This window comes from Balaenoptera acutorostrata, chromosome 1 (genome assembly GCF_949987535.1).
Source record: "Balaenoptera acutorostrata chromosome 1, mBalAcu1.1, whole genome shotgun sequence".
In the NCBI taxonomy this organism is placed as follows: domain Eukaryota; kingdom Metazoa; phylum Chordata; class Mammalia; order Artiodactyla; family Balaenopteridae; genus Balaenoptera; species Balaenoptera acutorostrata.
Window position 1 is genome coordinate 185,449,612 of NC_080064.1, and position 21,383 is coordinate 185,470,994.

The 21,383-nt window shown below is 36.4% G+C and overlaps 1 pseudogene; it reads left to right on the forward strand.

Annotated features, from left to right (window-relative positions):
* The window catches only part of LOC103018906 (40S ribosomal protein SA-like), a 97,965-nt pseudogene extending 77,258 nt beyond the window's left edge, over positions 1 to 20,707 (forward strand).
* The last annotated feature ends 676 nt before the right edge of the window (positions 20,708 to 21,383 follow it).

Sequence of the window (21,383 nt, forward strand, 5' to 3'; positions counted from 1 at the left end):
TTATTTTCTGGTAGTTAAATGCTTTCTGTTTCTGCTCTGGGAATCAAAGATAGTCACAGAATACACAATGTACACTCACAAGCAAAAGTCAAGCAAATAAAAGTGAGTAAAGAGCCAGTAGTGTCACGAGATGGCTTTTACTTTTATAAAAGAAAATATTATAAAAATTGATGCTGAAAATGAAGTTAATTTGCGGATTAGGAAACACCTGGGAGGAAGTTAAATAATTCTAGCATACTTTCAGTCACCTGAATTTTTAACATAAGAGATAGGCTACTGGACAGTCAAAGTAACCAATGTAATGAGGTGGGAAATGGTTTCTAAAGTGTGGTTTATTACATATTTATAAATAATCTATTACTGTATATAGATTATAAATAATCTATTATGTATAATCCAGATGCTAGCCAAAGATATGAGTAACACTGTTTGTAAAAATAAAAAGTAGGTATAGATTTTAGACTGGGGTAAGCCATAATCATACATCATTAACCCCAACAATTATTTATCATAAAATTAATGCAACTGTTTGTTTGAATATTTTACCTGGAAAAAAGAGAAAAGTAAGATCTTGGACAGGGTTGCATACAATCTTATAATGGGTGGCTAGGGGATAGAAGGAAAAAAACAAAATGCAGTGAAACAGGAATATTCTTAACTCCTCCCGTCAACTGGGGGAAAAGCGTTATTTCTTAGGGGACAGTTATAAAAAGTAAGGTTATTTGTATGGATTTGACTAGGCCATTACTAAGGGGATTGAAATACATTTACACAGAGAGAGTAGTGTAGCTCTCTCTCAGCTTTCATAACTATTCTATTAGGCATTAACACAGGAAATTTCTATAAGGTCAAGTTTAGCTACTTCAGACATCCTCACAATATCTTAGACTATTTGCTGCTCAACATGTGTGATGGTTTTTTAACGTGTCAACTTGCTGGGCTAAACGACATTCCCCAGAATTCTCTTTCCTGTATGTTTTCGGTTAGAGTCGTCTGCTAGAAAATTCTTCAGGGGATGTGGAGGGTTTGAAGTAAAGCTGCAGATCTTTTGTAGTGTGCACGTGCACACACACACACACACACACACACGCACACACACAATTTAATTCCAGGAAGAAAGGTCGGAAGCAGGGACAGCTACCATAGTTTCAGCCTGTCTGTGGAAGTTCCAGTTACTGCCCTGTGGCTTTTCAGTTTCAATATTCAGCATGAAAAATTAAGATCACAACCCAACAACCTAATAGTCTTATAGAGACTATTTAACCAGCTCTCAAAATTGCATAAACTCAGATCCCTGTAACAAATCCCTTTGTGTATATGTGTGCTTATATATTCATTTGCTAGGGCTGCCATAACTAAGTACCACAGACTGGGTGGCTTGAACACCGGAAATGCATTGTTTACAGTTCTGGAGGCTAGAAGTCTGAGATCAAAATTGCTTCCTTCTGTGAGCTGTAAGGGAAATTTTGTTCCAGGCCTCTCACCTTACATGGTGTGATTTTATGGCAATCTTTGGAGCTCCTTGGCTTAAAGATACATCACTCCATCTCTGCTTTCATGTTCACATGGTGTTCTCCCTAAGTGCAAGTCTCCGTGGGCAAATTTGCCCTTTTTATTGTATAAGGACATCAGTCATACTGGACTCTATTTCAGTATGGCCTTATCTAATTACATTTGCAATGACTCTATTTACAAATAAAGCAATAATCACATCTTGAGGAACTGAGGATTAGGACTTCAACATATGAATTTTGTGGGGTGACAACTCAACTCATAACAATGCATATGTGTAGAAACACATATACACACATATGCATACACACACACACACACACACACATACAAACATCTCCTAGTAGTTCTGCTTCTCTCATTGAATGCTTAATGACAGGCCATTTATGCCATGTACTTCCACATACCCATGCCTTTGTCCAAACTAGAAATTTCTTCCTACCATTTTCACAAGAGAATACCTGTTCAGATTCTAAGATCCAAGCCAAAAGTTTTCTACAGAATATTCTCTCCCTGTTACTTTACTGGGTGAACATTGGGGGCAGAATTAATTAGGATATGCATACCTTAACTAACTAACTAACTAACTAACTAATTACATATATATGTAAGTTGTATAACTGTATAATTATTTAAAATCATTTATTGTATAATCATATAATCTATAATTGTATGAATTTGAATGCTATGAACAAAACCTTCATAAGATAAGGCAATAATCCAACACCATCTTCAACAATGTTTTCAACATTTGAGGATAAGGAACATGATTTACTCCTACTGTATGCATAGCACTGTTCATGGTGCCAAGACCTCATAAACACTTTGGGAAAAAAACCTACTGAATTAAGTACACCTTGGGCCAATTCAGTTTTTTAAACTTTTGATTAATAAGTTGCAACCATATCCATGTATATCTTGAATAACGCTTAACATTTTTAAAAGAACTACGACAGATTTAGAATACCAGGATTCTAGTCTTTGTTCTGATGCTATACAGTTGAGGCAGTGAAACCTAAAGCTATATTTCTCTGACTCCCTTGCAGCTCAAATGCAGCATGTGGTCTAGATTTCCCCAAGCAGATGTAGTCATGCAGCAGGGTGTGATGTGAGGTGATGGCTACAAGCAGGGGTGTTAGATCATCTGGAAAACGTGAACTATCTAGAAATTCAGATCGCCTCAGTAAGCTGGGGGAGTTCACAGCATCTACTCCCTGCTGTCGGAGGAACAGAGCCACAGCACCAGCCTTACAGTGTGCCGGGAAATTTCCTCTCGGAAATTTGGACACTTGGTTTCTAGTTGTGTAACATTCAAGCCCAAATCTTCAGCAGGGACTTCAGAATGTCCTTCAGTAAATCCTACTCTGCTCCAACTTGCTGTATTAGACTTTTATGTTCTGTAAAGAAGAATCTTGAAAGATGATCTATGAAAAGAAAATTTTCCTTCTCAACTACTTGAACCAGGAGACATAGATATTCTTCCAGGTGGTGGTAGGTCAGTGTTGTGGTTATATATACTCAGGAACTGGGATGGTCATTACTAGATCACGATCAAAATGAGTTTCCATGGGAAGTTGTGCAAGATAAAGAAAGGAACAAATTAACAGGGGAACACGGAAAGAGGCAAAAAATAAGAGAAGCTGAGAGTAATCCAAGAGACAAAGAGTAAAACATTTGCCTTACTTCCCTGTTCTAGTTTCCACAGAACAAGTTGTATTTAGTTATTCATAAGGTAATAGGATAATATGTCCTATGATACCCTTAACAATTAAATTCCATTTTCTCAAGTGAGCTAGAGTGGCCTACGACTTGACAACCCAAAGAACCTGGACTAAACTGTATCATCTATTATACCATCCTTACTCATTATGTAATAGCAGAAACTTAGATGATATCTTCATAAAATGTTACTGTACCTTATAATTTAACTCTAATATACAATTGTGAATATAAAGAACACTTTTATTGTTTCTGATAATGAGGAGAGAATCTCTTTCTCAGGGCTTCTGTGAATTTTAATTCGAACTGCATAGAAAAATCTCTCTAAACAGAGAAATGTTTATTTTTTTTTTGAATATTATGTATTCTGTGTTTTAGCTCAAGGCAAATATGTAGTGCCATTAGGAAGCATTAGGAAAAATACCTCACAAATTTTAACTGCTTCTCCTTGTTAAAAGAAAAGTAGGGGCAGAAATCGAAATATAACCCAGGCATCAAGATACAATGATGAAGTAAATTGTGATATATATTCATAATAAGATTTTGCATACCACCACAAAAATGAATAAGTCACCACTCTATGCAATGGAATGGATGAATCTTAACAACATAATGTTGACATTAGGAATGCATAGAGTATGATTGATTTGCATAATGTTTACAAATAGACAAAATTAAAACACATTGTTTAGGGGAAACATAGAGAAGTAGCAAAACTATAAAAAAGAAAGGAAATCATTTTCATAAATACTAGCATATGGTACTTCTGGGAAGGAGGAAGGATAAAAGGTCAAAAAAGGACAGGGCTGGAGCTTCTAGTTACTGACAATTTTCTATTTCTAACCTGGGTGTTTATATTTACATGGATGTTTGCTTTAGAAGTATTTATCGGATGGAATATGTATGTTTTCTGCTATTTTATATATTTCTTTTAAATGCTAATTAAAAGGGCTTTAGAAAAAGAAAAAGAACCCCAGGGAATTAGACTTCCTTGATTCCAAGACATCTTAGAGATATTAAAACTTGTAGAGCGGATTGTGAAAGAGTTATTTCAGCCAAAGTTTCAACTATAGTGGGTTTTTCTTTCAATTTTTCATTTTGAAACTCTAGATACCCTCTTACCCCCTCTGCCCTCTACCCTGAGCGCAGGTCTTCTCAGTTTTCCCCAACCCCTGCCCTAGGAAGAGCCCCTCCCATCACAGGCTTTCTGCAGCACCCATTCCTATGTCTGTCTATGCTTAGCTTGCTTCTGCAGGCAGCTCCTGAGCCTTCCACATGTCTCCTTCCTGCTTCATCCCACTGCAGGCCAAGGCCCATTCCCTCAGCTGAGAGGCGGCAGTGCAAACAATAAAGAAAGTTCTTTAGCTCCACAAACCTCTCTGGAGTTGAGCTGAGTCTCTACCACCATATTACTCTCTTATCCTGTAATTAGGATCAGGAGATCATCCTAGGATTGAAAGCCTCTGCATTAGTGACACATGACACACAACTATTCTAAAATCTAAGAGAGGGACGTGTCAGCTCTTGGCATCATCTGTCATTAAGTACAAAAATCACTGTGTCTAGCAACTACTTTTTTCAAAATCTGTGATGAGGTAATTTCCCTGTTTCACTGGAAATTGCCTCTCTCTCTCTCTCTCTCTCTCTCTCTCTCCACAGTTCTAGTCATTTTGTTGTATTTCAAGGGATGGAATGAATAAAAATACCTTTATGGTAGCAAATTTAACTGGAAGTCTAACTAAAAACCTGAGATGGGATCATTATTCTCCTTTCACTCATGTTTAAACATGATGCTTAAACAGATGCTTAAAGTTTGCGTAGTGTAATTAATATCACAGCCAATAAGTGGTAGAATTAGAGCTAAAAACCCAGGTCCCTCTGTCTTCAGAGCCTAAGCGTTTTACTGCTGTACAGCACGGCCGCCAGGGATTAGAAGTCAAGGATGTACATTCATCTTCACTGGCATTACTGGCACATGCAAAGCTGTTTTTGGTCACTGCTACATCCTCAGTGCACATAATGGTAAGGCGAAGTTTTTATATGTAGAGCAAAGAAAGAATATAGCACCTTGGTCTATGTGAATAAAGCACTGTGTAAACCACCCAGGAAACTTAAAAGAAGAGATGATATATGAGCCACTTGTGCTGCATAAGGAAATATTTTGGTTAGTTAGAAATCTGAGCGTCATCCTGGTCTCAGCTCCTTCCATCCCCTCTACAGCTAACCTACCAAGCTGTGACAGTTCAGTGGGTCAGTTCCTCGCCTAACCTTTCCAAAGGAAAGGGTCTCCTCTTGTTTTTCTTTCCTGGTCCCTACCAACCCACTCTCCACATTGCGGCCAAATGGATCTTCTGAAAACAAAGAAATCCTGGGCCCCTCGCCTACTTAACATCTGTGAATTGATGCCCATTTGCCCCATGGAACAAGTTTAATAAATCTGTGTATGGTTTGTACAACTCTTCATCACCTGGCCCTGATTTCAGGCATCTACTTTCTGGCATTTCTACCCCACTGCTCGCTCCCTTGCAGGCTCCCAGAGGCCCTGTGCTCCATTTCATTTTCTTAAATCAGCTGAGCACAGTCTGGGCTCCAGGCCGTGACACATGCTGTTTCCCTGACGGGACCAGTCTATGCCAACTCTCAGTGGCCTAATGCTTGTAATACACTGGCCTGCAGAGGCTTACTGCCCGCCTGGCACCGTTTCAGTGGGAGTCCCAGCAGCTCCCCAAGTACACAGTTACTTTTGTCTCCAACCCACATGAGGTATGTACAGCTGCCATGTTCAAGAGCTTTATGATAGAAATGGTATCCTCTACAATACCCTCCTGTTCATGGAGGCCTGAGGCCTGGATGCCAGCTCATTCTTTCCCCAATGCAGCGGCAGTTCCACTTGATAAATGAGGCCAACAAAACATTCTCATTTATTTTAGCTCTATTGTTTCTAAGAAAACAGCACTGTAGGAGTCAGAGATCATTCCAGAAAGGCCTTCATCAGCCCCAACCAGCCCAGAAGCTCATCATTTACTCATAATTTGTTTCATTTTGAAAAGGAATTCTGGTTAATGTAAAAAATATGTTCTTGCAGGAAGTAGGGTAGATATTCTTTAGATTTAGTTAAAAACTGAATCTTACATATATACAAGTGTAGACAAATTCCTTCCTTGGCCTTTTTAAGCATTCACTGGAAAGAATGTTCTTCCCAGACCTTTCTCTGCTTCTCCGATTCTTATGGCTCTATAATGTTCACGAGAAGTATATAATCAGGCTATAGGTATTGACCTGTGCTGATATATGGATATCTTGGAAGAAGGAAAACTTTAAAATTATTTCACCAGTCATTCACATCTAGTTATGTGTTTTATGATACGGGTTTACAAATAGCATTCTTCCAACTAAAGACCAGAGGCAAACTAAACGGCTCATCAGTCAAGGGAGGTGTGATGGGACAGGTCCCAGTTATCTATTGCTGCCTAACAAACGACTCTAAAACTTAGAATTTTGAAACAACCGTCTTATTATATCACATAATTTTGTGCATCAGGAATTCAGAAAAAGCTGGGATGGATAATTCATTTGATCCATGTGGCAGTGATGGAGGTCAGTGGGGTTATTCAATTGGCAGAGCATCTGAGGGCGCTTCCTTAACAAGCCTGGTGTCCTGGCAAGGATGGCTGGAAGGCTATTTGTATTAGGGTATCGTTAGAATTTTATAAGATAAAAAAATAAATTATATTTGTATTTATTTTTAGTCAGACTTCTTACATGAATGCTCAGGGCTCCAACAGCAAGTATTCCTGCAAACAATGTGGGAAACCGCTTAGTTTTATAACCTAACCTCGTAAGACACAAGAATCTCTTCTGCCTCACTCTATTGGTTGAAGTAATCACAAGCCCACCCATGTTTAAGGTGAGAATATACAAACGCCCTCTCTATGAAAAAAATATCAAGGAATTTTTGGCTGTGTTTTAAAATAGTAACATGGGAACTGTAAAGAAATTTCTAGCATACGTAGGACGGTTTAGGGCAGTATACTTGAGTGCGGAGTCCCTTTCCAGGAAAGAGGAAACATAGGGCCCAATTTGTTTGCTAAAAAGACCTGAATCTAGGAGGTAGAAATGTATGATTGACAAATTGCCCATTCAAACTTCAGCCAGACATAAAACTTACACCCAACAGAAATGTCTGTGAATATTAACAAAACCAAAGCCAAAATCCAGAACTGGATAAATTGCTATGGAATTTTTTAAAGTGGTATGAAAATGATTCAAATAATTGTGTATTTTATTATCTCATCCATCTAAAAGGCAGATTAAAATGTGTTAAGCTGCTTATACTGAGATTTTTACAGTTACCTCTCTCCAAATTTATGTGCTTTATCAAATGTAACTTAAACTGGAGCACCAAACGTCCCTTAATGAATCTAGATGTTTGTAGATTAATGCAAGGGCTTTCAAAATCATTTGCTATTTTTCTACAACAAATACATTTTTATTTATGATAATAACAATTATTTAGTAGGCAAAGCATAAAGCATGGCTTTATAAAGAGAAAAAGACTATATTTTAGACGCTGAGAGTAAGTTTCAAGGACAGTGAAGGACAAGGACCTATCCCAAAATAGGGGGGATAATACTCTGTGGACCTATCAATTTATCCACAAGTTAATTAAATAGTTTCCTTTCAGTGATACCCACAGCTAATAACATCCACAACAGTAATATAATTTGCAAACTCTCAACATTTTGTAAATCTTTAATGTGAAGAACTAGTAACAGCATAAAATGGTTAGGAAAAAAAATCACATTGGAATTTTGAATACCCAGTTAATCCAAGTTAATTTATGTTATGGACATTAATATAGATGTATATAAACATGTATTTAGATACATATATTATGGAATATTTATAATAGAATTTAATTTTTACAAATTTGTAACTGTATATTTGTATACAATTCCATATTTAATCCCACATATATAAGGTTCATAAAAAACTGGGATTTCTTCTCCTTCTCTACTGTACCCCAGTGACAAAAAGAGTATCCAGCACATGCTAGGGCTCAATATACACTTATCGAATTATATCTGACTCCCCCACTGTATCAAACTCAGGTCACTAACACTGTCTTGCCCTTTAGGAAATTCATCATTTTGATCAATGTGTGTTTGTGTGTGTATATCCACAAAAATATAGCTTTTCTTTTCCCTAGCCACTTTCCACTCCCTTTCACGTGCTGTTCTTTCTTCTTTTGTTAATTTCCAATAATATAAAATGAGAATTAATTATCCTTCTCCTATTTTTATTTCAGCAGTCCTTGAAGCTACATAGCTCAACTATATTTTCCATTTTTATTTAGAAAATTGACCAAACCATTTAAATTTACCAGTTTATACTATTGCATAAATAGGGAACATATGCACTTTTCTGGATGTATAGAAAAGAATCAGCTTGGCTTTGCAAGTCATTTTGGGGATGAGGATAGATGTCCTCAGAAGAAGAAACAGGTTAAAAGGCTCTTATATAACCTACAATCACTCAGTCATGAGCTTGATATTCCAAGCCCGCTTTATACATTTGATAAGGCAAGTCTTTACTGAAGAGCTGTGATCTATTCAACACTGCTTTAAACATTATGGCAAATAAAAACATATAATACAACTTCAAAGATGACATTTTCACATACATAATTATTAGAGAATGTTGTAAGATGATATATACAGATGAGACTGCAGGAAAATGGGGAGAATGATGCAAACTAGGAGAATCAGGAAAGATTTCAAGGAAGAAAATTCGAGACCTCATCTGGGTAGAAAAGAGGCAGAGACGATAATACACTGATGCTTCAGTTTAAAATCTTATCACAATTATCATTCTCCTTAGGGGCTCAGGATCTTACAGCTTTGATAAACGTTAAAGTGATTACGTTTAAAAAGTTTTCTTTCAAAATGAAGTCAGGAAAATCCAGTTATGACTTTATGGTCATTATCTTCTGTGAACAAGCAAATTTCAGGCCTCTCTGTTTGCCTATCTTCAGGCATCTTCTAAGTGTCCTTTAGAGCCCTATTACACTTCACCCTATTGCTACTGATTTATCCCGAACCCATTCCTCTGGGCCAATTGTTGTCCATGTTTCTTGCTAAAAGACTCCCTACCTCCCTTACAGAATCTCCACTTACTTCTATGTAATCCTCAAAAAGACGATTTCTAAATATCAGGAGGTAAGAGAAGATGGACCAGAATTACCCTCACTCTTACCACCACTTGCAGACCATGGAAATTTTGGAAAAACCACCACTACTCTTTTTGCTGACGTCATCTAGCTATACCCCATGTCCCCTCCCCTCACAATCTCATACAGTCTATGAGAACCTTGGCCCTAACTAAGTCTTTTTCTCCACCTGAATTCACAACAGCATCTCATTATTCATGCTAAAAAGATAAAAGCAAAGCATACCAACCTCCCACTGGTTTGCCCATTCCTAGTTGACCATTGTTTACGTAACACACAACCTCGTGTTACTGTTTTAAATTCTGTATTCCATTTGTTTTCAGCACAATTGCATTCCCTTTCTACTTCGTCACTCCTTTATACCTAAATGTAATATACACATCCTACTACAAATGCTTAAAATGTTTCCCTCCTACCTAACTTTGAATCAAACTCCTATTCAAACATTAAAATAGCACGAACGTCCACTACTCTGTAAATTCTTTGACGTTCTTGACTTGTCTAGATTTTGTGACTTTCTTCTCTGTAATCATGTAGAATTTGGTTATGCCGGGGAGAAAAAATTTTCCTCTACCCTTCTAGGTTCTATTGGTTGGTCTGTTAATTAAATTGACATAAGGTAGATTAACAGGAGAAAAAAAATAATGTACGTATGGGAGCCCTATGAGCTCAAGGAGAGGCTTCCCAACAGTCAGGCAATTGAAGCTTCTATGCCTTTCTGAGCTAAAAAGAAGAGAGTGGGGATTTGGGGCTTTGGAGGGAATGAAGACGATTCACAGGAAGATGGGAAGAGCGAAAGTTTGGCAAACAAACGCTTGTCGTGCCAAGCAGAGACAATGGGACACAGAGAGGTCTCTGAACAAACAGGCACTGCCAAGCCCTGTCCTGCCCCACCAACCACACCTACCGCTATTCCTTATAGTTCTCTCTGGTGGTAGCTCCCTTTCTGGACGAGGCTCTCTATCTAGATTTTTTTAGGCAGTTGAAGGGGACGTACAAAGCTCTTCCTGAGTCTTTTGGCTTCCATTGTTGTCGGCTCCACATAATCCACATGCCAAAGTGACACATCATGGGGAAGCTCCTTCTGAACACGTTCCATTACATGTATACTCATTTATTTGCTTGGGCTGCTCCCTCTGTAGTCAGGTGAACTTGACATGCCACTTGGGCCTCATATATCTTTCAATGTCCCTAGTAAATAGTAGTAACTCAAAATGTTTCCTGAAAGTTTGATTGTATATTCCATATACTGAATTTTTTTGTTTCTATGTGACATTGTCACTGGTGAAAACATGTAGTTGTATCAGTTGATATTAGTTTCCAGATATTGAGTTGATATGGCCTGATAATACTCTTATACCTATTGTAATATCTGTAGTCCCACTAGGTACCAGTGTAGGTTTCCTTCAAAGATAAACAATGCATGGGAATAAAATTCTATGCTCCCCTGTTTAATACCCTTTTTAGGGAATATTAAAATCATCTCTTTTATTTAAAATCCCCTACCCCAGCTGTCAGAGGAATAGAGAACAAAAATTCCATCAATGTTATAATTAACGCAGTTTGGTCTTTCTTTACTTTTCCCTTTCCATGGAGAGGAATCTGCCTCTATATCCCAAACAGATGTTTTACTCAGGCTTGTGAAACCACATTTCTGTAACTCTCCTCCTGGGCCCTATTCCCTAATGTCTGAGGCAAAATAATTTTCCAGGTTGCTAAGCAAGATTATTAAAAGGTTGAGGATTAATAATAATTTTCATAATTTTATTTTGTCTATATTTTCCCCTTCCATCACTTTTATTTTCCATTTCTAAAATTTCAAATTTCTCATAGATGGATATACATATATATGTGATATATATATATCACAGATAAAGGAACACCATAGTTTTTAAAGATAACATGCTAAAAATTTCAAATTTCTTAATACCTGCATTTAACACTGCATAGGAAAAGGAGCTAATGAATATTATTGCATTTTCCAAGAAACTATGCAAAGATTGCCTAACAACAGGATTTGACCATAGAATCTATTGTGTCACATTAAATCTATGACTCTGTATAAGCACCACATTTTCTCCTTCTTATGTCTAGTTTCTTTAATACAAAATACCAATCTGTGGGGGAGATGTAATCTTTTTTCTATACAAACACTGAATATTTTATATTTCTTAATTTATGTGATTAGAAGAAACTGTTTCCTGCCTACCTACTTTAATCTTATTGACTTGTCTCTTTTCTGATACATGGGCAAGTCAAGGAAATTAAATTGCCAAATTTTGTTTTTATTTCTGTTTGGTGACATTTAAACTTTCTCCAATGATACACTGTACAGATTTTCTACTCAGACAGAAGTCAAGGCCTCTTAATCAGTATTCTGTTTTATTTTTGCAGAGATCATCTGCTTATGAAGACTCATTAAAGCATGAGTCAGATATGTTCTAGGGTATATTTTAAGTTAATTATGTTCCAAAGTCTTACCTTTGCTGCTTTGGGCATAAATTAAAAGAGCCTAAAGTAGTTTTTTAAAAAGTTTTTCAGAAAAGTGTTTTAAAATTAATTTAAAAAGATATTTCTAGAGGAAAATGCATCCGTTTGGAGATCTGACTATAAAAGAGAAATACTACATCTTGGAAACTCTCTATCCAAGAAAAAATAACCATGATTTTATTACGGCAAAGGGTACATTTCAAGGTCACTGCCTTGCTTTGCTTGTAAAGTTTGTTTAGCAGCTAGGAGAAAACACAAAGACTCAAATTCTGGCTTCTTTTAAGTGACATTCGGTATAAAAAGTATTTGATCAAAGAGCGAAGTACAGACTCTACAAGGAAGCCATGCAATCTGAATTTGTAATGATTTACAACAAAACATTCTACTGTACTGTAAATAATATTATGTGTGCAGACTTTTCATTTTAATGTCAGAGACCATATTTTCTATTTAAGAAAGAATAAGCAGTTAAATGCCAAGTCTACATTAAAATTCAAACTTCTTTTTCTATTTAGGAAACTCCAAGATTAGTTTTCCTAGAGTCTACTGAGTCCCTAACCCCAGAGAGTGAAGATCAGGACATCCAATGAGTTAATCTTGAGTCAGATGGTTGGAGAGGATTTTATTTCAATACTACTTTTAATTTAAATGCACTCGGATATCATATCAAAATAAATAAATTCATTAACACTAAAATAGGGCATTTTAGCAATTCACCAACCCAAATAAGGACATGTTCTAAGCCCTTGGTAAAGTCTCTCAGAAGAGGAGAAACTAATTAAATTAATATCACATGCTCTCCTGATATTCAGTGGCAAGAAGAGCTTTCTTGGTGGTGTGACTTTATAGACTGTTTTAGTAAAAAAAAAAAAAAATCTTCCTTTTCTCCAACACCGGCTCCAAACCATCATGATATCCAAAATCTCCATAGAAAACTCTTAGGGTTTAGGAGTTTAAATACCTCCCATGAGATGTAAATTTAGTTAATTGAATTGAGATCCAGTTTCTTGGCTGGCCATCAAGTAATCTTAGGAAAGGCACTCAGAGTCTCATCATCCTTCCGTATATCATGCGGTCGTATTAATGGTACCTAAGAACATGTTAGCTGTTTAGCTTTAAAATTCTGTGAGTCTGTGCTAAATCTGGGACTATTAGCTAACACATCAAGATTGCCTCAGTCATCAGCATCATGGCTGAAACTGATTAGATTGGCTGAAGTTAGTTGCCTATCGAGGTAGTAGGGGAAAGCATTAGAGACAGCTGATACTACAAGAAATATTTAGCATCACAAAAGAAAAGCATGCTTTTCAGTTTGGATCACAAAATGATTTAGAAGACTTAGAACCTCGTCATTTTATTGAGTTGTATACCTTAGAAATCTCTCTCTCTCTCTAAATATATTTTGATGTGATGATGAGAACAGTATTTTTTCAGTTTTTCCTATAAGGCATAGACTGGATCAAAGTAAGTGTCCTTTCAATGAATGTATAATTGGATCAACCGGTCAATTAATATGAAAACTTGGATGAACAGATAGGCCTGAATGAGGAGCCTAACAGACAAAGTTGCTGGACATTTAATGAGTCAGTCCTTGAAATAATAAAACTTTCAAGCAAGAAGCTTGCAGAATTATATGGCAATTTCAAAGAGACAAATAATTCAAAAGAACATCTGGCATTGGTTTTTAGTTAGAGAGCAAGTGAATTATATAATTCTCTAAAAATGAATGACAATAAATAGTAAGAAATAAGACTGACAGCTAAACTAGCACTAATTAAAAGTGTGATAAACTAGGATCCCACAACCACACACACACTCCTTTGTATGCTGTGTATCTTCCTCAATCTGGAGTCCTCTATAGTTTGCCAGGTGTCCAGCTCATGTCATATATGCTAAAGTCCTGTCTATTAAAAATATTTAATGATATGTTTTTAATGCTTCCAGGGACATGGGAACCTCTCAAAGACTTAAGAATATTCAACCCTGGAATAATAAGTCTCTAATTTTAGGGCCTGCAGAGCACCCACTGATGGAGTTATTTGGTGCAGGGAACCTTTCGATGACCTTGAAAACCACCATAATTGTACACTTGCTTGGGCTGTTCTCGATTTGAGTGGTGCACGTGAATATTGGAGGCTCCTGAGCACCTGACAGGCAATATCATACATTTGTTTGTTTCACCAACAGAACATAGCATATAGTAGCAACTCAATTTTCTATTGATTCCTTTCAGCTTACCTCTCTAGTGCCCATGGAGCACTGTGGCAGAGAGATCAGCTGTTAGTGACTGTTAAAGGGCTAGGTTCTTGTTCATGTTGAGTTACTAACTTTGAGGCCCTAGGCCATCACTTAACCTATTACTTTTCTTTATTGAAAGTGTTTATTTATCAGAGTATTATAAGGAACAAATAAGAAAATGCATATCAAAATTATTTCACAAATATAAAGATCTAGATCTTTATATTTAGCTTGAGTTAAAATATGCCTGAATAATAAATACACTTTAACAAAATTAAATTCTAGAGTAGTATCATCAGAGCATTTTCTGTAATACTGCTGCATGTAGCTTAAACTAAAACAGAAACTGTATACCCATCGCAGGAGCTAAGAGAGAAGACCAGTAGAATGGAAAGAAAAGGGAAAGAGACAAAGTATGAGAAAAAACACAGAATAAGATAGCAGGGGGAAAAAAGGAAGAGTAAGGACAAGGGGAAGCAAAAAAAGGAGGGCATCTATATGGAATAGTGGAAGAATATCTATTATAATAATAGGCTTCTTCCTCTAGGGATGTTTAAACTTTCCTTGCATAGCTGAGGCCAGGACCACAGAAGATTAACAAAGCATAACGGTTAGGCAGAGGCTTCTGTCACTTAAATATACTGCTTAAAAGAGAAAGATTTTTCCTTTCTTCTTGCAGAATGTAGAAATTCACTTATTTTATTTGAGTCCACAGCAACATTATACTGAAAATGCCGTAGCAATATATAGAAACAATCCAGTCAGCAATTTTTTAACATGTATCTGAGTCTAATGAGAAATAATAAAAGACAAATGTTAAAAGTTTTACCAGTTTGCCTGTGGTGCTAAGCAGTATTTAATATTTGATTAAAATGAAAACAGGAAACCCATTTCAAAGGTGTTTTCATCAACATTTGTTTGTGTGCAAAAAAATCACTGTTATAATATACTGTGAAATTATATTGTACAGGGATTACAGCAGAATAGCATTGTGGTTGGAACACAATTTCTGGAACCAGATTACATATTTTTTTGACAGAGTGATTTGTTCATTGTGAAATCTTGGGCAAATGCTTAACCTTGTTTTCCCTTAGGTTCCTCATTTTTAACATGAAGGTTATAATAGTGGTATTGTAAAATTTATATTAGGAGTCAATTCATACAAATTATTTAGAACAAGTACAAGTTTTTGTTAAGTGTGAGTTTTTGTCTTAAACTTATTTTTAAGGGAGAATATGCAAGAGAAAGTTAAGTTAGATTTTTATTTTATTTTGATACTTCAAGTGTCCTTTATTTTTAAATGACTCCCTCCTAAATAGAACTTAAAAGTCTAGAATATAAGAAACTAATTACTTAGGGTGGAAGACACACCATAACAAAAAAAAGAAAGAAAAAAACTAATTATTTTTCAAGTACATCATACCTGCAGTAAAGAAAGATATTAAAAGAAATGATAATATTGTTACTTCTTTGTTTCTTTATTAATATTTTTACTCATGTGCATTTGAAGATTAAGCAAGTTTTTTAAGCTGTGTCTTTATCAGCTGCATGTTTGCAGCTTCTTCTCATCAAGTAACTTGAATTAGTACATAGAACTATCAAATTCCTTGACTTCTTTAATTTACTTCTCATTTTGTGTTGAAGTGCAATTACCCAATTTTCTTTTAAAATTTTCAGTTCTAATTAGCATATCAAAGTCTTTGGCATCTCAACAGATGTTACTTTACAAGAATTTTAATATATAAATATTGCAATTTTATAAAAAGATACCCTTAAAGAGCATCTTTCCATACTATTTTGGGTATACTAATGGCTAAATTAATGAGAAAAATGTAATGTAAGTGCTCAGGATAAATCCTTTTATAGACTACTTAAAAATAATCAACAGTGCGAAAATTCAAAATAGCTGAAAAAATAAATTTGAAACAAACACAAAATGCAAAACTTTCTCTTAATAAGGTATCAAAGACACAAGCAGGCAAAGCAGGTAAAATTGTTGTTTACCGTGTACATCTTCCCAACGATTAAATCACGAGGTAGCAATATTCTTACAGGTTTGTTAAGGATTACAGGTTAAAGAAATGCTGATTACAGATATATATGCAAAACATAATTTCTGAAATGAGATCTCTTCACTGATGAAACAAAAGCTGCTGATTTCCTTCTCTTTTTAATCATTTGTTTTGATCTTGTGCTATGTAAAGGAAGAAAAATAAATTTCCCTCTACCCTTCTAGATTTTTGGCTGAGACACTCCCTGTAATAAAGACCAATCAACAGGAGAAAGACAAGTTTAACAACATGTATACTACTGTATATATGGAAGATTCCCAGAAAAACTGAGTAACTCTCCAAAATGGCCCAAGCCATCACCTTAAATACTATCTCCAGCTAAAAACAACAGAAGATGTTGGGGGTGGAGGGTGCCAGTTATGGAGGGTTATTAAGAAAAGCACAGTAAATGAAGGAAAGGTTGTTATGCAGACTTAAGTCTTCTTCATTGATAAAGAGTTTCTAGATTTAGAATCATCCTCTTTTCCTGGTGCAGAGATACTCTTACAAACAGAGTTTTCCATTTTAAATGTAAATCTCTCTTACAAAAGGGTAACTTCTACTACTCATTTTTAGAGCGTCTCCTATGTCTGCTGTTTCTTAAAAAATAATCAATTCAAAATAATCCTCATGCCCAGGAGGCATATTTTGGGATGACGTATTCTGCTCTCCTTCAGCTGCTACTGACTTTTCAATTATTCTATAATACTACTAATCTTTAATCAAAATAAAACTAAATAAAAGTACTTTTCAAATAAAGCCTTTAGGAAACATATCGGAATAATGTGGAAGAGAAGCCAAGCAAACTAAATGTTATTTAAAGGTGATTTTCTTTTTCACCCCTTCTTACTTCCTCAGCACCCAACTAAATTCATCCAAATGTCAAATTCAGATCCCATGGAATACAGAGCATAAGGAAAGGATACAGGGCTGTTGACCTGAAGTAAATAGACTGCCAGATATTTCTCCAGCAAAGATAGGTGAAAATTTGAGATCAGCAGAGAATTGCAATTAAAGGTCTGCCACATTGACAAGCCACATGCAAGTCCCCCCAAGGCACGGGAAGGAGAACGCTTTTATAGAGGGGAAAAGGAAGTTGGGAGAGCTGTGGTAAAAAAAGAGTCTATGGCTTTTCATTGGCTGAGTCCTTGTCAGGAATGAAGAGGGGTCTTTCTTCTTTCTATTGGGCTCTGCTATGTTGCAGGGCCTGACAGCTCCCCTCTTCTGATCTCCAGACTCTATTTAATTAAGGTTTCTGTTATTAATTTTTTACAGGGCTTAAATTCAGTTTTGTGAAAATATGCTTCCCCAGCAACTAGTATTAAATACTTCAAACAGACAGTGGAAATTCCCCTACTGATTCTCCTAATATTACAACTATCCCAAAGTCATTAGAATGCATATTCTACTGCCTTCACCCTGCTTTGAACTCTTAACAGACTACCATAAGCATACATTATTCTGCAACGGTCTCAACGTAGAACATATTTCTTACCTTTTGTTAAACATCAGGAAGTTATCTGCTAAGCAATGATGGAGATTCTTTCTTCCACAGAATCTACAAATAAAAGTGAAAAGATTTTAAGACTCTAAATTATACAGAATACTTCATAATGAGTTTACAATTGCCATACCAATGCATTTGTTTATTTCAACATATATAAATAAGATTATAGAGAAAACAGAAAATATATTGATTCAATCATATGACTATATTTTCATCAATATCTTTTCCAATTTCTAACATCTCTGAGTAAGACTGTCAGGGTATACTCTACCTAATGGTGCCTGGCCGACGGGGCCAGGAGCAAGAATTATAATGTAGCTGTTGCCTTCCTGGCCAAACGTGTGTTCTGTGTGATATGGCTATCTCTGCCCAGAGGGAAAACACCTTGTTTTTTTTCTCCTTGATATACCCAAAAGGGGTGTCTTTTGCAATTCTTCAAAGGAAGGTTAATTTTCGTTTTTAAATTTGTATATCAGTACCAACTGTGCTCTAAGAGACATTGCAAAATAGACCAGAAAAAAAGAGTGAATTTCTCTTTTATGAGTAGTATTTACGTATCTGTTAAAAGAGTAAAGAGATGATATGAATTCATTAATGAATGAAATGCAGTTGACCTTTAAACAATGAGGGGTTGGGGGTGCTGACCCCCTTCCCCATTTGAAAGTTTTCCTACTGCCATCTCTGACTCAAAAAACAAAGGAACTGATAAATGATTCATCAAAGGGCAGGAAGCTGACACAGCTTGTATAGACTCAGGACTCAAACTCCAGTTCTTTTGATTCCACACATTGTGATCTCTAATCCAACACAAATTTTTCTTAGTTAATTTAAAGATCTGTAAAATGAAAATACAAGTACGATACTTATTGAAATAAATCTGCATATAAGTGGACCTGAGCAGTTCAAGCTTGTGTTGTTCAAGGGTCAAACGTATTACTCTTAATCTCATAAGAGTAAATGAATGAAGGCATATTGAATAGAAATATTACCCTCCAAACCAGGTTTCTTAACCTACCTCTGAACATCTTTGGCAAAATGATTTCTAATAGGACTATAATAATATACTCCTCATTTCATTGAAATACTTTGTTTTGTTGTTTTTATAATTTTTTAATTACTTGCAATAGTTGCATAGAATATTTGCATAGAATTTTATAGAATAAATTAAGTTGTTTCTTTTTTGGCTAATAACAACTTCGCTGAAATAAACTTGCTTTATATATTTCTTTGCATATATGAAAATAGGACATTCCCAGCTATGGAACTGATAGGGCAGGAAATATATGAAAATTTATCTTTCACACATTTTAATTATTCTGATAATTTTTTACAAAGGTTGAACTACACATTATTAATATTTTTAAATGTTTGTAAAATTGTATAATGCTATTTTGACTTGCATTCATTTAATTACGTATGAATTTATGCATCATTATGTTAATTTGTGTGTAAACTGCTTATTCATTTCTATGCTTATTTGATTATTCATATTTTTCAAATATATTTATAAATGTCCCTTCCCCTAATCTTAGAAATGCTGTAGGAAAAATAGGAAGTGTGTTGGAACTCGGAACTTTGTTTAGCAACTAACAAAACACCCTTACCCCTGAGATCCACCCATTTCTTTCTTCTAAGAGTTACACATAGCACACAAGCACACCATATACCATTTTTATAATCGTGGGTTTTTTTCTCTTTCCTGTAGTAGTTCTATTTATGTTCTTGATATGAATACTTTTTTGTTGTTGTTATATGTATCGCAGGTGTATTTTCCCAATCTGTGGTTTGTCCTTTAGCTTTGTATATGGGGGCTTCCAAAATTAGATTTCTAAGCTTTTCCATGCTACCCAGAGAGAGATCCATACAGCATTTTTCTGGGTTCCCAGCATAACTTAAAGGGAAACTTCACAATGTCCAGAGATTTGATGTCCTACAAATGAAGGAGGATGTCCTCAAATTCCTTGCAGCAGGAACCCACTTAGGTGGCACCAACCTTGACTTCTAAATCGGACAGTTATCTAAAAAGGAAAAGTGATGGCATTACCTCTAAATCTGAAGAGAACCTGGGAGAAGCTTCTGCTGTCCGCTTCTGCCATTATTGCCATTGAAAACCTGGCTGATGTCAGTATCATAACCTCCAGGAAGACCAGCCAGAGAGCTGTGCCGAAGTCTGCTGCTGCCATGGGCGCCACTCCTACTGCTGGTCACCTCGCTCCTGGAACCTCACTCACCGGAGCCTGGCAGGCTTCCGGGAGCCGCGACTCGTGGCGGTTCCCGACACCAGGCCTGACCACCGGCGTGAGAGGCATCTTCTGTGAACCTGCCTACCACTGCTCCGTGTAACACAAACCAGTCTCTGTGCCGTGTGTACACCGCCATCTGTGCAACAACCGGGAGCTCGCTCTGCGGGTCTGACGTGATTGATGGACGCTGACCCGGGAAGATCTGCGCATGCGTGGTTCCCTCTCCCGTGAGCACCTGCGGGAGTCCCGCCTACTCTCGACTTGTACGAAGATCCTCAACAGGTGGTGAAGGAAGGGCCGGCTTCAGCTGAGAAGGCTGTGACCAAGGAGGAATTCAGGGTGAACGGACTGCTCCAGCTCCTGAATTTACTGCTGCTCAACCCGAGGTGGCAGCCTGGTCTGAAGGCGGCAGGTGCCCTCTGTGCCTGCCCAGCACTTCCCCACTGAGAACCACAGTGCACAGCGGTCACTGAAGACGCCACTGAAGATGGGCTGCAGCTGCCGCTGCTCAGGCCACGGAATGGGAGGAGCAACCGCTGAATGGTCTTCAGCTGTTCTTCTGCAGACTCTAACCCAGAAAATGGAAATAAAAGTGATGGAAAATAAACAGCCTCTAAAACAATTTCTAAATTATGCAGTGAATTCAACTACGTTAGAAACCAGCTTGGGTCACCAGTTGGCAGTAAGTTTCCACTTTTCATTTGCAGATGATACATAAAGGCATTTATGATAATGTCCATTTCATAAAAGAAATTCAATATTTATACAAATAATTTGCTAATTCTTAAGATCTTAGCTACTTTTTAGTTTGTTTTTTCCACATTTAAAGAAAGCGATATATCTTACTCGTATTTCACACGTGATATCTTACTGCTCTATTAAATAAAAAAATGAACTTTTTATAAAATATAAAGACCTAAGTAGCTAGAGGTATATCTCTTATTAATATGTAAATTGTAAAAGTTTTCTAATTTTTGGTTTCTTTCCACAGTACTTCATATGGAAATAGTAGCAAAAGAAGTTCTTTTTCTTGTGACTTTGTTTTACCTCTTTAAAGAAATACTCTCTGAATTATTTGCTTTTTTTCTCTATTCACAGATTGATGGGCTATCTTCTGAAGCATGTACTCAAGGCTGTATTTTTACTTGGGTTTTGCATACTGAGCATATGTCTTCTGGTAAGTTGCACCTTTTGTTCTTTTTTTATGGCTTTTATGCATTGTTATTCCATTAGTACAAGGTTAGCTATTGCTACAGATGTCCCACAGAGACAATATTTCAGTGACTTTCTTGACAATGCTGAAAAGTCTTTGTTTAGCATTCACTCTGCCTTCTAATTCTGTGCTGTTAATGCCACTTTCTGTGTTCCAGTTTAATTCAGGTTGAGTTATTCTT